The sequence below is a fragment of the Protopterus annectens genome, chromosome 6.part1, assembly GCF_019279795.1.
Source record: "Protopterus annectens isolate FY-2018-M chromosome 6.part1, PAN1.0, whole genome shotgun sequence".
Lineage (NCBI taxonomy): Eukaryota > Metazoa > Chordata > Ceratodontiformes > Protopteridae > Protopterus > Protopterus annectens.
The window spans coordinates 163,872,362-163,885,466 of NC_056738.1; the positions used below are offsets into that span (position 1 = coordinate 163,872,362).

The following is a 13,105-nucleotide window of genomic DNA, read 5'->3' on the forward strand; positions in this document are numbered from 1 at the left end:
ATATAAATCAATAGCTAGCTGTAATACTTAAGTCATGTTGTTGGAATTCACAATCTTCTGAGCAATAACAAACATCTTTGAAGTGGTGTCAGACTCTAAAGCAATGATATGTTTAAAACACATGGATGGTCTAGAAACATGCATCTTTTCTGTTTTTGTGTATTTCTAAATACAGTGAATTGTTACACACTTCTTATGCCTCTCTTCATTACAACTGACCTTACAAATACTAGGATATTAACCCATGGAGTGTCTTGAATAACTGAACAATGCATTTTCTTGGAAAGAAGTGGGAATTTCTGTAGGATGAAACTTACAAGGTCTGTATCTGCTTCATGGTCAGCCTGAAAGTTAAGTTGAAGAGTTCAGACTGTGAAGCAAATAAAAAATGTTTATAAAACTAAATGCTACAATTCAATCCCTGCTGAGTTTGTCATGTGCAGACGATCAAATAGTTATGGACAGAAAAGAAACACAAGTTTCACAAAATTTCATTTCATTTAGAGCACACATAATGGGTTTTCAGAGTGAAGTCTTGTACACAAATCAGTTAAGCACTCTGTCTGTATCTTCTTTGTTATGTTGCTGAATGAAATTAATTTGACTGAAAACAGGCTTTGCAAATAAAACTAGTTGAGTGATTAATGATATCAATTGATGGCATATTTTGTCAATGTGTATATGCCGATAGGAGTGTATGTATTACATGAGGAAATGCATTAACTTTTATCTACAACAACCATGCTCATTTATTGAAAGGTTGTTATAGTGATGAAACCTTTCATGCCTCAGTGCTGAAATATAACCTATCACCATGACAACACAGAAATGATTGAACATGTTTCTTATAGATAATAGGCAATGAATTAATCCTTAGTATTCCTTTGTTAATTTTTATTGAACAAATTAAAGCATAATGTTTCAGAAACTTAATTAAATTCCTTTTAGAGCAGACTGCATTTACTCACATTTTATAGGGAAGTCAGTATATTCCATTAAGGAAAAAGCTCTTTATTTAATGCATATTTTGTCCACCCAAAATTATCTACATTCCATAAGTAATTTAACTATTTTATTCAGATAGAGCAATTTAAATTGCAATATTTTAAGACATGTTTGTTTTACAGTAGCCCAAATAACAACATAAAGAGCTATATGTGTATCTTTTACATAAATCTACATTCTAGCCTAATGTTCAGAAATTCATTTTCACAACTTATTCATTCATATTTTTCCAGCTAACTCGGATATTATATATTCTAGCCAGTTTGCTAAGTAATAGAAAGGAAACTGAAGTTGTTTATTTCCATTTAACTGAAAGATGTCAGCAAGCAAAGAACAGAAAAAAATCCAAATGTTTATCAATGTTGGCAGTTATTTTCATTTTGAAAAACATTATACCCATGAAACTTCTTTCTGATAATTTATTCATATTCATATTCATATTCATTCATATTCATATTCATATTCATATTCATATTATTATTATTATTATTATTATTATTACTATTACACAGAGATTGTAGCAAGTACTTGTGGAAGTTAATTTTTCTTGTACTTTTTTTGCACACGTATACACAGTAAGCATATTTTAAAAGCATATTTGTGCAGGTAATAATCTGTAAATCAAGTCACATCATTTCTGACTGGCCATCATGGAAGACATATATTGAATGCAAGTAAGCAATTTTAATCTGAGATGTGTCTCAGAGTGATTTACAAAAAACAGCATTGCTGAAAAATATGCAGTATCACTCAAGGGTTAAGAATATGCTAAGTAATGCTCATTTTAAACAAATATAGTAATGGACCTGAGTAAATCGTGGAGCCTAGTCCATAAAGCTTAAACGCGAGGCAACTTCAGAGCAGTTTTTGTCTACCTCAAAATATACACTGCTAAGATACAAGATGTCTCAGGCATAAATATAAGTATTATCGACATAGGGAACAGGACTGTATAAAGATAAAAATTATAACAGCAGTTTGAGACATGAGGATTTTATTATGACTGACAGTAGGAATGTGAAGATAGATGAACCAACAACTCATTATGTCATATTATCATAGAATATAAATCTTATTATATGTGGCTGAACTGACTAGATCATGCTGATGAAGTCATAGTTAGCCAATACCATTTCTGTTAGGATTATATGACGCTACTGTGCTAGTTTTCCAATAAATAAATAAATAAATACAAATGTCTCATAACAGAATTCTGTGATTATTGTGGATACTAAAGTAACAATTAAAACTGCATCCTTTCAGCAGTCCACATGTCTATTCATATTATGTTATCCTCTAGTATACTGTTCTGTCTTAAATTGTCTCAGAGTCAAGAATCCATGACTAAGCAAATAGAGTAGTTAGGAAATGTATTAATCTTTAACTTGCCCCGTTCTGGCTGCTGTGCATCCTCGGCTGTGAGTGTGTTTCCTATCTTTCTTGCTCTGAATCTTTCCCCTGTGTCTCTGCCTGGGCGAATAACTGGACCTAACCAAGCTGAACTCCCCATTGCCAAAGCAATACTCCCTGCTGCTTCAACTCCCTTTTTGAGGAAAAGTGTACCTAGTGACCTTAAAAAGAACTGAAGAAACTTTCTTGCTCTGAATCTTTCCCCTGTGTCTCTGCCTGGGCAAATAACTGGACCTAACCAAGCTGAACTCCCCATTGCCAAAGCAATACTCCCTGCTGCTTCAACTCCCTTTTTGAGGAAAAGTGTACCTAGTGACCTTAAAAAGAACTGAAGAAACTTTCTTGCTCTGAATCTTTCCCCTGTGTCTCTGCCTGGGCGAATAACTGGACCTAACCAAGCTGAACTCCCCATTGCCAAAGCAATACTCCCTGCTGCTTCAACTCCATTTTTGAGGAAAAGTGTACCTAGTGACCTTAAAAAGAACTGAAGAAACTTTCTTGCTCTGAATCTTTCCCCTGTGTCTCTGCATGGGCGAATAACTGGACCTAACCAAGCTGAACTCCCCATTGCCAAAGCAATACTCCCTGCTGCTTCAACTCCCTTTTTGAGGAAAAGTGTACCTAGTGACCTTAAAAAGAACTGAAGAAACTTTCTTGCTCTGAATCTTTCCCCTGTGTCTCTGCCTGGGCGAATAACTGGACCTAACCAAGCTGAACTCCCCATTGCCAAAGCAATACTCCCTGCTGCTTCAACTCCCTTTTTGAGGAAAAGTGTACCTAGTGACCTTAAAGAGAACTGAAGAAACTTTCTTGCTCTGAATCTTTCCCCTGTGTCTCTGCCTGGGCGAATAACTGAACCTAACCAAGCTGAACTCCCCATTGCCAAAGCAATACTCCCTGCTGCTTCAACTCCCTTTTTGAGGAAAAGTGTACCTAGTGACCTTAAAAGAACTGAAGAAACTTTCTTGCTCTGAATCTTTCCCCTGTGTCTCTGCCTGGGCGAATAACTGGACCTAACCAAGCTGAACTCCCCATTGCCAAAGCAATACTCCCTGCTGCTTCAACTCCCTTTTTGAGGAAAAGTGTACCTAGTGACCTTAAAAAGAACTGAAGAAACTTTCTTGCTCTGAATCTTTCCCCTGTGTCTCTGCCTGGGCGAATAACTGGACCTAACCAAGCTGAACTCCCCATTGCCAAAGCAATACTCCCTGCTGCTTCAACTCCCTTTTTGAGGAAAAGTGTACCTAGTGACCTTAAAAAGAACTGAAGAAAGTATGTACTTCTGCTAAATCAGAATTCTGTACTCTTACTCTGCTAGCTGTAGTAATACATTCCCTGTCAGGAGTGCCAGCAGCCTAACCCCTCCATTGTTTTCTGTCCTCCATACCTCTCTCAGCTCTTTGTTCTGTTGCTCCCCTCTTCCCCTGTCTTATCAGCCCTAGCATGCCCTGGTGAGCCTTTGCTTCTGCATAGTCCACTACTGGGCACCCCCTTTTCCATTGAAATAAGTCTACTATTCCACCTAAACCTCTCCAATGAATTCGAACTTTAAACATACAAACTTAAAGTAGAAATATAACATAATTTAATACTTTTCTCCTTTCTGCTCCACAGCTAACACATCTCTGTCCCTCTCTCTTCACCTATACCTTAGCCCACTCTTCCCACCTTATCTAGGCCACCACCACTTACCCTTCTGTTACTTACACTTCACAACTACTGCTCCACTGATAGTCTCTCGCTCCTCTTCTGCTCTCTGGGCTCATCAACCCTGTAGCTACTCTGTACTCTTCTTCCTTTATCCCTTTCTCTCTCTTTCTTTTCATTCATCTCTTTCCCTCCTACAATACCTGTGCTCTTTTACCACCTTTCCATCTCCACTGTGTACCTCTCTCTCTCTCTCTCTCTCTCTCTCTCATCTATTTACATATCCTGCCCTGTCTACTCCTTCCCTTTTCCTAGTCTCTGTCCTCTGCTCCTTCTTTACTCCTTGGTCTGTTCCATTTTCAGACATCACCCCCCCTCCTATTTAATTCACTCGTCCTCTCTGTTCCCGCCAGTATCCTACTCCTGCTCCTCCCCCTGTCCCATCCTTCCCCACAAAATGATAAATTCACTCCCTACTCCTAGGCGCCATCTTTAACTTGCCCCGTTCTGGCTGCTGTGCATCCTCGGCTGTGAGTGTGTTTCCTATGTAAGTAGAGATTGTATTTACGTGACTTACTGCATTTTACTGTAAAATCTCCTCTGAACTCCATAGAATAGTTTATCCAGCTGTGTTTATACTGTTTTGTCTCATCCTGTTGCCCGCATATAAGTGTCTAGCCTTTATCTTTGAATTGTTTTGCCTGTGCCGTTGTCGACAAGCGAGTATCCTGCATTGCTACAGTTTAACTGTCGCTTTCACTATTTTACTTCACGTGAAGGCTGTTGTGTAAATACTAGACTTTAGGTTGCGACTGCCTTTATCCTTTACATTGTTATTGCATTGTCTTGCTGTGGGCTAATGAGTATCTTGCATTACCTCAGTTAAATTGTTGCTTAATTAATTTTACCTTACATGAAGGCTGTTATATGTAACTACCACCAAGGCTGTATAGATAACTTTTAAATGCTCGGTAGCGATTGCCTTCCCAGGTAAGCTATCTTGGCTGCTTGCTTATCTCACTTTACTCGCATGCTATGAGATGACCTGTTAATAGGATTTAATAGCGACTACCTTCCAAGATAAACGCTGCCTTTCTACTTAAGCTAAATTTAGCGTCAGCGTCTCAAGCATGTATTATCTTTTTGTTTAATCAGTTAAGGCCTCCATATTGGGTTAGAATCGTACTGTTTATTCCATTTTCCTTAACGGTAAAGAGCTGGAGTAACGCTCTATCTTTAAAATGCTAAGTCTTACTCAGAAGCTATAGCGCTCACATTCTACATGTTATTAGTGTTACCCTACTATTAATTACACATGAGCCAATGCATATGGGAACTCTTTAACTGATTGTAGACTACATTGTTATATGTACTCTGATATATTTGCTGTACTCGTGCTTTGCCCTATCCACCCTGCTAACAACTGTAAATCTGTTTAGTGTTATTTTCCTTCCCACTAGCTACCTCCTTACTTTAAACACTAGTAGGAGATAAAATGTATATTTAACTTGCTACTAATTAACATTGTTTTTTACTTTGTCTTTTCTGTCCTCCAGCTTTCTTGCTCTGAATCTTTCCCTGTGTCTCTGCCTGGGCGAATAACTGGACCTAACCAAGCTGAACTCCCCATTGCCAAAGCAATACTCCCTGCTGCTTCAACTCCCTTTTTGAGGAAAAGTGTACCTAGTGACCTTAAAAAGAACTGAAGAAAGTATGTACTTCTGCTAAATCAGAATTCTGTACTCTTACTCTGCTAGCTGTAGTAATACATTCCCTGTCAGGAGTGCCAGCAGCCTAACCCCTCCATTGTTTTCTGTCCTCCATACCTCTCTCAGCTCTTTGTTCTGTTGCTCCCTCTTCCCCTGTCTTATCAGCCCTAGCATGCCCTGGTGAGCCTTTGCTTCTGCATAGTCCACTACTGGGCACCCCTTTTCCATTGAAATAAGTCTACTATTCCACCTAAACCTCTCCAATGAATTCGAACTTTAAACATACAAACTTAAAGTAGAAATATAACATAATTTAATACTTTTCTCCTTTCTGCTCCACAGCTAACACATCTCTGTCCCTCTCTCTTCACCTATACCTTAGCCCACTCTTCCCACCTTATCTAGGCCACCACCACTTACCCTTCTGTTACTTACACTTCACAACTACTGCTCCACTGATAGTCTCTCGCTCCTCTTCTGCTCTCTGGGCTCATCAACCCTGTAGCTACTCTGTACTCTTCTTCCTTTATCCCCTTTCTCTCTCTTTCTTATCATTTATCTCTTTCCCTCCTACAATACCTGTGCTCTTTTACCACCTTTCCATCTCCACTGTGTACCTCTCTCTCTCTCTCTCTCTCTCTCTCATCTATTTACATATCCTGCCCTGTCTACTCCTTCCCTTTTCCTAGTCTCTGTCCTCTGCTCCTTCTTTACTCCTTGGTCTGTTCCATTTTCAGACATCACCCCCCCTCCAATTTAATTCACTCGTCCTCTCTGTTCCCGCCAGTATCCTACTCCTGCTCCTCCCCCTGTCCCATCCTTCCCCACAAAATGATAAATTCACTCCCTACTCCTAGGCGCCATCTTTAACTTGCCCGTTCTGGCTGCTGTGCATCCTCGGCTGTGAGTGTGTTTCCTATGTAAGTAGAGATTGTATTTACGTGACTTACTGCATTTTACTGTAAAATCTCCTCTGAACTCCATAGAATAGTTTATCCAGCTGTGTTTATACTGTTTTGTCTCATCCTGTTGCCCGCATATAAGTGTCTAGCCTTTATCTTTGAATTGTTTTGCCTGTGCCGTTGTCGACAAGCGAGTATCCTGCATTGCTACAGTTTAACTGTCGCTTTCACTATTTTACTTCACGTGAAGGCTGTTGTGTAAATACTAGACTTTAGGTTGCGACTGCCTTTATCCTTTACATTGTTATTGCATTGTCTTGCTGTGGGCTAATGAGTATCTTGCATTACCTCAGTTAAATTGTTGCTTAATTAATTTTACCTTACATGAAGGCTGTTATATGTAACTACCACCAAGGCTGTATAGATAACTTTTAAATGCTCGGTAGCGATTGCCTTCCCAGGTAAGCTATCTTGGCTGCTTGCTTATCTCACTTTACTCGCATGCTATGAGATGACCTGTTAATAGGATTTAATAGCGACTACCTTCCAAGATAAACGCTGCCTTTCTACTTAAGCTAAATTTAGCGTCAGCGTCTCAAGCATGTATTATCTTTTTGTTTAATCAGTTAAGGCCTCCATATTGGGTTAGAATCGTACTGTTTATTCCATTTTCCTTAACGGTAAAGAGCTGGAGTAACGCTCTATCTTTAAAATGCTAAGTCTTACTCAGAAGCTATAGCTCACATTCTACATGTTATTAGTGTTACCCTACTATTAATTACACATGAGCCAATGCATATGGGAACTCTTTAACTGATTGTAGACTACATTGTTATATGTACTCTGATATATTTGCTGTACTCGTGCTTTGCCCTATCCACCCTGCTAACAACTGTAAATCTGTTTAGTGTTATTTTCCTTCCCACTAGCTACCTCCTTACTTTAAACACTAGTAGGAGATAAAATGTATATTTAACTTGCTACTAATTAACATTGTTTTTTACTTTGTCTTTTTCTGTCCTCCAGCTTTCTTGCTCTGAATCTTTCCCCTGTGTCTCTGCCTGGGCGAATAACTGGACCTAACCAAGCTGAACTCCCCATTGCCAAAGCAATACTCCCTGCTGCTTCAACTCCCTTTTTGAGGAAAAGTGTACCTAGTGACCTTAAAAAGAACTGAAGAAAGTATGTACTTCTGCTAAATCAGAATTCTGTACTCTTACTCTGCTAGCTGTAGTAATACATTCCCTGTCAGGAGTGCCAGCAGCCTAACCCCTCCATTGTTTTCTGTCCTCCATACCTCTCTCAGCTCTTTGTTCTGTTGCTCCCCTCTTCCCCTGTCTTATCAGCCCTAGCATGCCCTGGTGAGCCTTTGCTTCTGCATAGTCCACTACTGGGCAACCCTTTTCCATTGAAATAAGTCTACTATTCCACCTAAACCTCTCCAATGAATTGAACTTTAAACATACAAACTTAAAGTAGAAATATAACATAATTTAATACTTTTCTCCTTTCTGCTCCACAGCTAACACATCTCTGTCCCTCTCTCTTCACCTATACCTTAGCCCACTCTTCCCACCTTATCTAGGCCACCACCACTTACCCTTCTGTTACTTACACTTCACAACTACTGCTCCACTGATAGTCTCTCGCTCCTCTTCTGCTCTCTGGGCTCATCAACCCTGTAGCTACTCTGTACTCTTCTTCCTTTATCCCCTTTCTCTCTCTTTCTTATCATTTATCTCTTTCCCTCCTACAATGCCTGTGCTCTTTTACCACCTTTCCATCTCCACTGTGTACCTCTCTCTCTCTCTCTCTCTCTCTCTCTCTCTCATCTATTTACATATCCTGCCCTGTCTACTCCTTCCCTTTTCCTAGTCTCTGTCCTCTGCTCCTTCTTTACTCCTTGGTCTGTTCCATTTTCAGACATCACCCCCCCTCCTATTTAATTCACTCGTCCTCTCTGTTCCGCCAGTATCCTACTCCTGCTCCTCCCCCTGTCCCATCCTTCCCCACAAAATGATAAATTCACTCCCTACTCCTAGGCGCCATCTTTAACTTGCCCCGTTCTGGCTGCTGTGCATCCTCGGCTGTGAGTGTGTTTCCTATGTAAGTAGAGATTGTATTTACGTGACTTACTGCATTTTACTGTAAAATCTCCTCTGAACTCCATAGAATAGTTTATCCAGCTGTGTTTATACTGTTTTGTCTCATCCTGTTGCCCGCATATAAGTGTCTAGCCTTTATCTTTGAATTGTTTTGCCTGTGCCGTTGTCGACAAGCGAGTATCCTGCATTGCTACAGTTTAACTGTCGCTTTCACTATTTTACTTCACGTGAAGGCTGTTGTGTAAATACTAGACTTTAGGTTGCGACTGCCTTTATCCTTTACATTGTTATTGCATTGTCTTGCTGTGGGCTAATGAGTATCTTGCATTACCTCAGTTAAATTGTTGCTTAATTAATTTTACCTTACATGAAGGCTGTTATATGTAACTACCACCAAGGCTGTATAGATAACTTTTAAATGCTCGGTAGCGATTGCCTTCCCAGGTAAGCGCTATCTTGGCTGCTTGCTTATCTCACTTTACTCGCATGCTATGAGATGACCTGTTAATAGGATTTAATAGCGACTACCTTCCAAGATAAACGCTGCCTTTCTACTTAAGCTAAATTTAGCGTCAGCGTCTCAAGCATGTATTATCTTTTTGTTTAATCAGTTAAGGCCTCCATATTGGGTTAGAATCGTACTGTTTATTCCATTTTCCTTAACGGTAAAGAGCTGGAGTAACGCTCTATCTTTAAAATGCTAAGTCTTACTCAGAAGCTATAGCGCTCACATTCTACATGTTATTAGTGTTACCCTACTATTAATTACACATGAGCCAATGCATATGGGAACTCTTTAACTGATTGTAGACTACATTGTTATATGTACTCTGATATATTTGCTGTACTCGTGCTTTGCCCTATCCACCCTGCTAACAACTGTAAATCTGTTTAGTGTTATTTTCCTTCCCACTAGCTACCTCCTTACTTTAAACACTAGTAGGAGATAAAATGTATATTTAACTTGCTACTAATTAACATTGTTTTTTACTTTGTCTTTTCTGTCCTCCAGCTTTCTTGCTCTGAATCTTTCCCTGTGTCTCTGCCTGGGCGAATAACTGGACCTAACCAAGCTGAACTCCCCATTGCCAAAGCAATACTCCCTGCTGCTTCAACTCCTTTTTGAGGAAAAGTGTACCTAGTGACCTTAAAAGAACTGAAGAAAGTATGTACTTCTGCTAAATCAGAATTCTGTACTCTTACTCTGCTAGCTGTAGTAATACATTCCCTGTCAGGAGTGCCAGCAGCCTAACCCCTCCATTGTTTTCTGTCCTCCATACCTCTCTCAGCTCTTTGTTCTGTTGCTCCCCTCTTCCCCTGTCTTATCAGCCCTAGCATGCCCTGGTGAGCCTTTGCTTCTGCATAGTCCACTACTGGGCACCGCCTTTTCCATTGAAATAAGTCTACTATTCCACCTAAACCTCTCCAATGAATTCGAACTTTAAACATACAAACTTAAAGTAGAAATATAACATAATTTAATACTTTTCTCCTTTCTGCTCCACAGCTAACACATCTCTGTCCCTCTCTCTTCACCTATACCTTAGCCCACTCTTCCCACCTTATCTAGGCCACCACCACTTACCCTTCTGTTACTTACACTTCACAACTACTGCTCCACTGATAGTCTCTCGCTCCTCTTCTGCTCTCTGGGCTCATCAACCCTGTAGCTACTCTGTACTCTTCTTCCTTTATCCCTTTCTCTCTCTATCTTATCATTTATCTCTTTCCCTCCTACAATACCTGTGCTCTTTTACCACCTTTCCATCTCCACTGTGTACCTCTCTCTCTCTCTCTCTCTCTCTCTCTCTCATCTATTTACATATCCTGCCCTGTCTACTCCTTCCCTTTTCCTAGTCTCTGTCCTCTGCTCCTTCTTTACTCCTTGGTCTGTTCCATTTTCAGACATCACCCCCCCTCCTATTTAATTCACTCGTCCTCTCTGTTCCCGCCAGTATCCTACTCCTGCTCCTCCCCCTGTCCCATCCTTCCCCACAAAATGATAAATTCACTCCCTACTCCTAGGCGCCATCTTTAACTTGCCCCGTTCTGGCTGCTGTGCATCCTCGGCTGTGAGTGTGTTTCCTATGTAAGTAGAGATTGTATTTACGTGACTTACTGCATTTTACTGTAAAATCTCCTCTGAACTCCATAGAATAGTTTATCCAGCTGTGTTTATACTGTTTTGTCTCATCCTGTTGCCCGCATATAAGTGTCTAGCCTTTATCTTTGAATTGTTTTGCCTGTGCCGTTGTCGACAAGCGGGTATCCTGCATTGCTACAGTTTAACTGTCGCTTTCACTATTTTACTTCACGTGAAGGCTGTTGTGTAAATACTAGACTTTAGGTTGCGACTGCCTTTATCCTTTACATTGTTATTGCATTGTCTTGCTGTGGGCTAATGAGTATCTTGCATTACCTCAGTTAAATTGTTGCTTAATTAATTTTACCTTACATGAAGGCTGTTATATGTAACTACCACCAAGGCTGTATAGATAACTTTTAAATGCTCGGTAGCGATTGCCTTCCCAGGTAAGCGCTATCTTGGCTGCTTGCTTATCTCACTTTACTCGCATGCTATGAGATGACCTGTTAATAGGATTTAATAGCGACTACCTTCCAAGATAAACGCTGCCTTTCTACTTAAGCTAAATTTAGCGTCAGCGTCTCAAGCATGTATTATCTTTTGTTTAATCAGTTAAGGCCTCCATATTGGGTTAGAATCGTACTGTTTATTCCATTTTCCTTAACGGTAAAGAGCTGGAGTAACGCTCTATCTTTAAAATGCTAAGTCTTACTCAGAAGCTATAAGCTCACATTCTACATGTTATTAGTGTTACCCTACTATTAATTACACATGAGCCAATGCATATGGGAACTCTTTAACTGATTGTAGACTACATTGTTATATGTACTCTGATATATTTGCTGTACTCGTGCTTTGCCCTATCCACCCTGCTAACAACTGTAAATCTGTTTAGTGTTATTTTCCTTCCCACTAGCTACCTCCTTACTTTAAACACTAGTAGGAGATAAAATGTATATTTAACTTGCTACTAATTAACATTGTTTTTTACTTTGTCTTTTTCTGTCCTCCAGCTTTCTTGCTCTGAATCTTTCCCCTGTGTCTCTGCCTGGGCGAATAACTGGACCTAACCAAGCTGAACTCCCCATTGCCAAAGCAATACTCCCTGCTGCTTCAACTCCTTTTTGAGGAAAAGTGTACCTAGTGACCTTATAAAGAACTGAAGAAAGTATGTACTTCTGCTAAATCAGAATTCTGTACTCTTACTCTGCTAGCTGTAGTAATACATTCCCTGTCAGGAGTGCCAGCAGCCTAACCCCTCCATTGTTTTCTGTCCTCCATACCTCTCTCAGCTCTTTGTTCTGTTGCTCCCCTCTTCCCCTGTCTTATCAGCCCTAGCATGCCCTGGTGAGCCTTTGCTTCTGCATAGTCCACTACTGGGCACCCCCTTTTCCATTGAAATAAGTCTACTATTCCACCTAAACCTCTCCAATGAATTGAACTTTAAACATACAAACTTAAAGTAGAAATATAACATAATTTAATACTTTTCTCCTTTCTGCTCCACAGCTAACACATCTCTGTCCCTCTCTTCACCTATACCTTAGCCCACTCTTCCCACCTTATCTAGGCCACCACCACTTACCCTTCTGTTACTTACACTTCACAACTACTGCTCCACTGATAGTCTCTCGCTCCTCTTCTGCTCTCTGGGCTCATCAACCCTGTAGCTACTCTGTACTCTTCTTCCTTTATCCCCTTTCTCTCTCTTTCTTATCATTTATCTCTTTCCCTCCTACAATACCTGTGCTCTTTTACCACCTTTCCATCTCCACTGTGTACCTCTCTCTCTCTCTCTCTCTCTCTCTCTCATCTATTTACATATCCTGCCCTGTCTACTCCTTCCCTTTTCCTAGTCTCTGTCCTCTGCTCCTTCTTTACTCCTTGGTCTGTTCCATTTTCAGACATCACCCCCCCTCCTATTTAATTCACTCGTCCTCTCTGTTCCCGCCAGTATCCTACTCCTGCTCCTCCCCCTGTCCCATCCTTCCCCACAAAATGATAAATTCACTCCCTACTCCTAGGCGCCATCTTTAACTTGCCCGTTCTGGCTGCTGTGCATCCTCGGCTGTGAGTGTGTTTCCTATGTAAGTAGAGATTGTATTTACGTGACTTACTGCATTTTACTGTAAAATCTCCTCTGAACTCCATAGAATAGTTTATCCAGCTGTGTTTATACTGTTTTGTCTCATCCTGTTGCCCGCATATAAGTGTCTAGCCTTTATCTTTGAATTGTTTTGC

At 40.3% G+C, this 13,105-nt stretch overlaps 1 long non-coding RNA gene across 1 annotated transcript; it reads left to right on the forward strand.

Annotated features, from left to right (window-relative positions):
- The first annotated feature begins 5,673 nt into the window (after positions 1 to 5,673).
- Positions 5,674 to 9,813, forward strand: LOC122805445. Its single transcript, XR_006365369.1, has 3 exons — positions 5,674 to 5,773; positions 7,700 to 7,855; positions 9,791 to 9,813. It is a non-coding gene; the product is annotated as an uncharacterized LOC122805445 (long non-coding RNA).
- Positions 9,814 to 13,105: the final 3,292 nt, after the last annotated feature.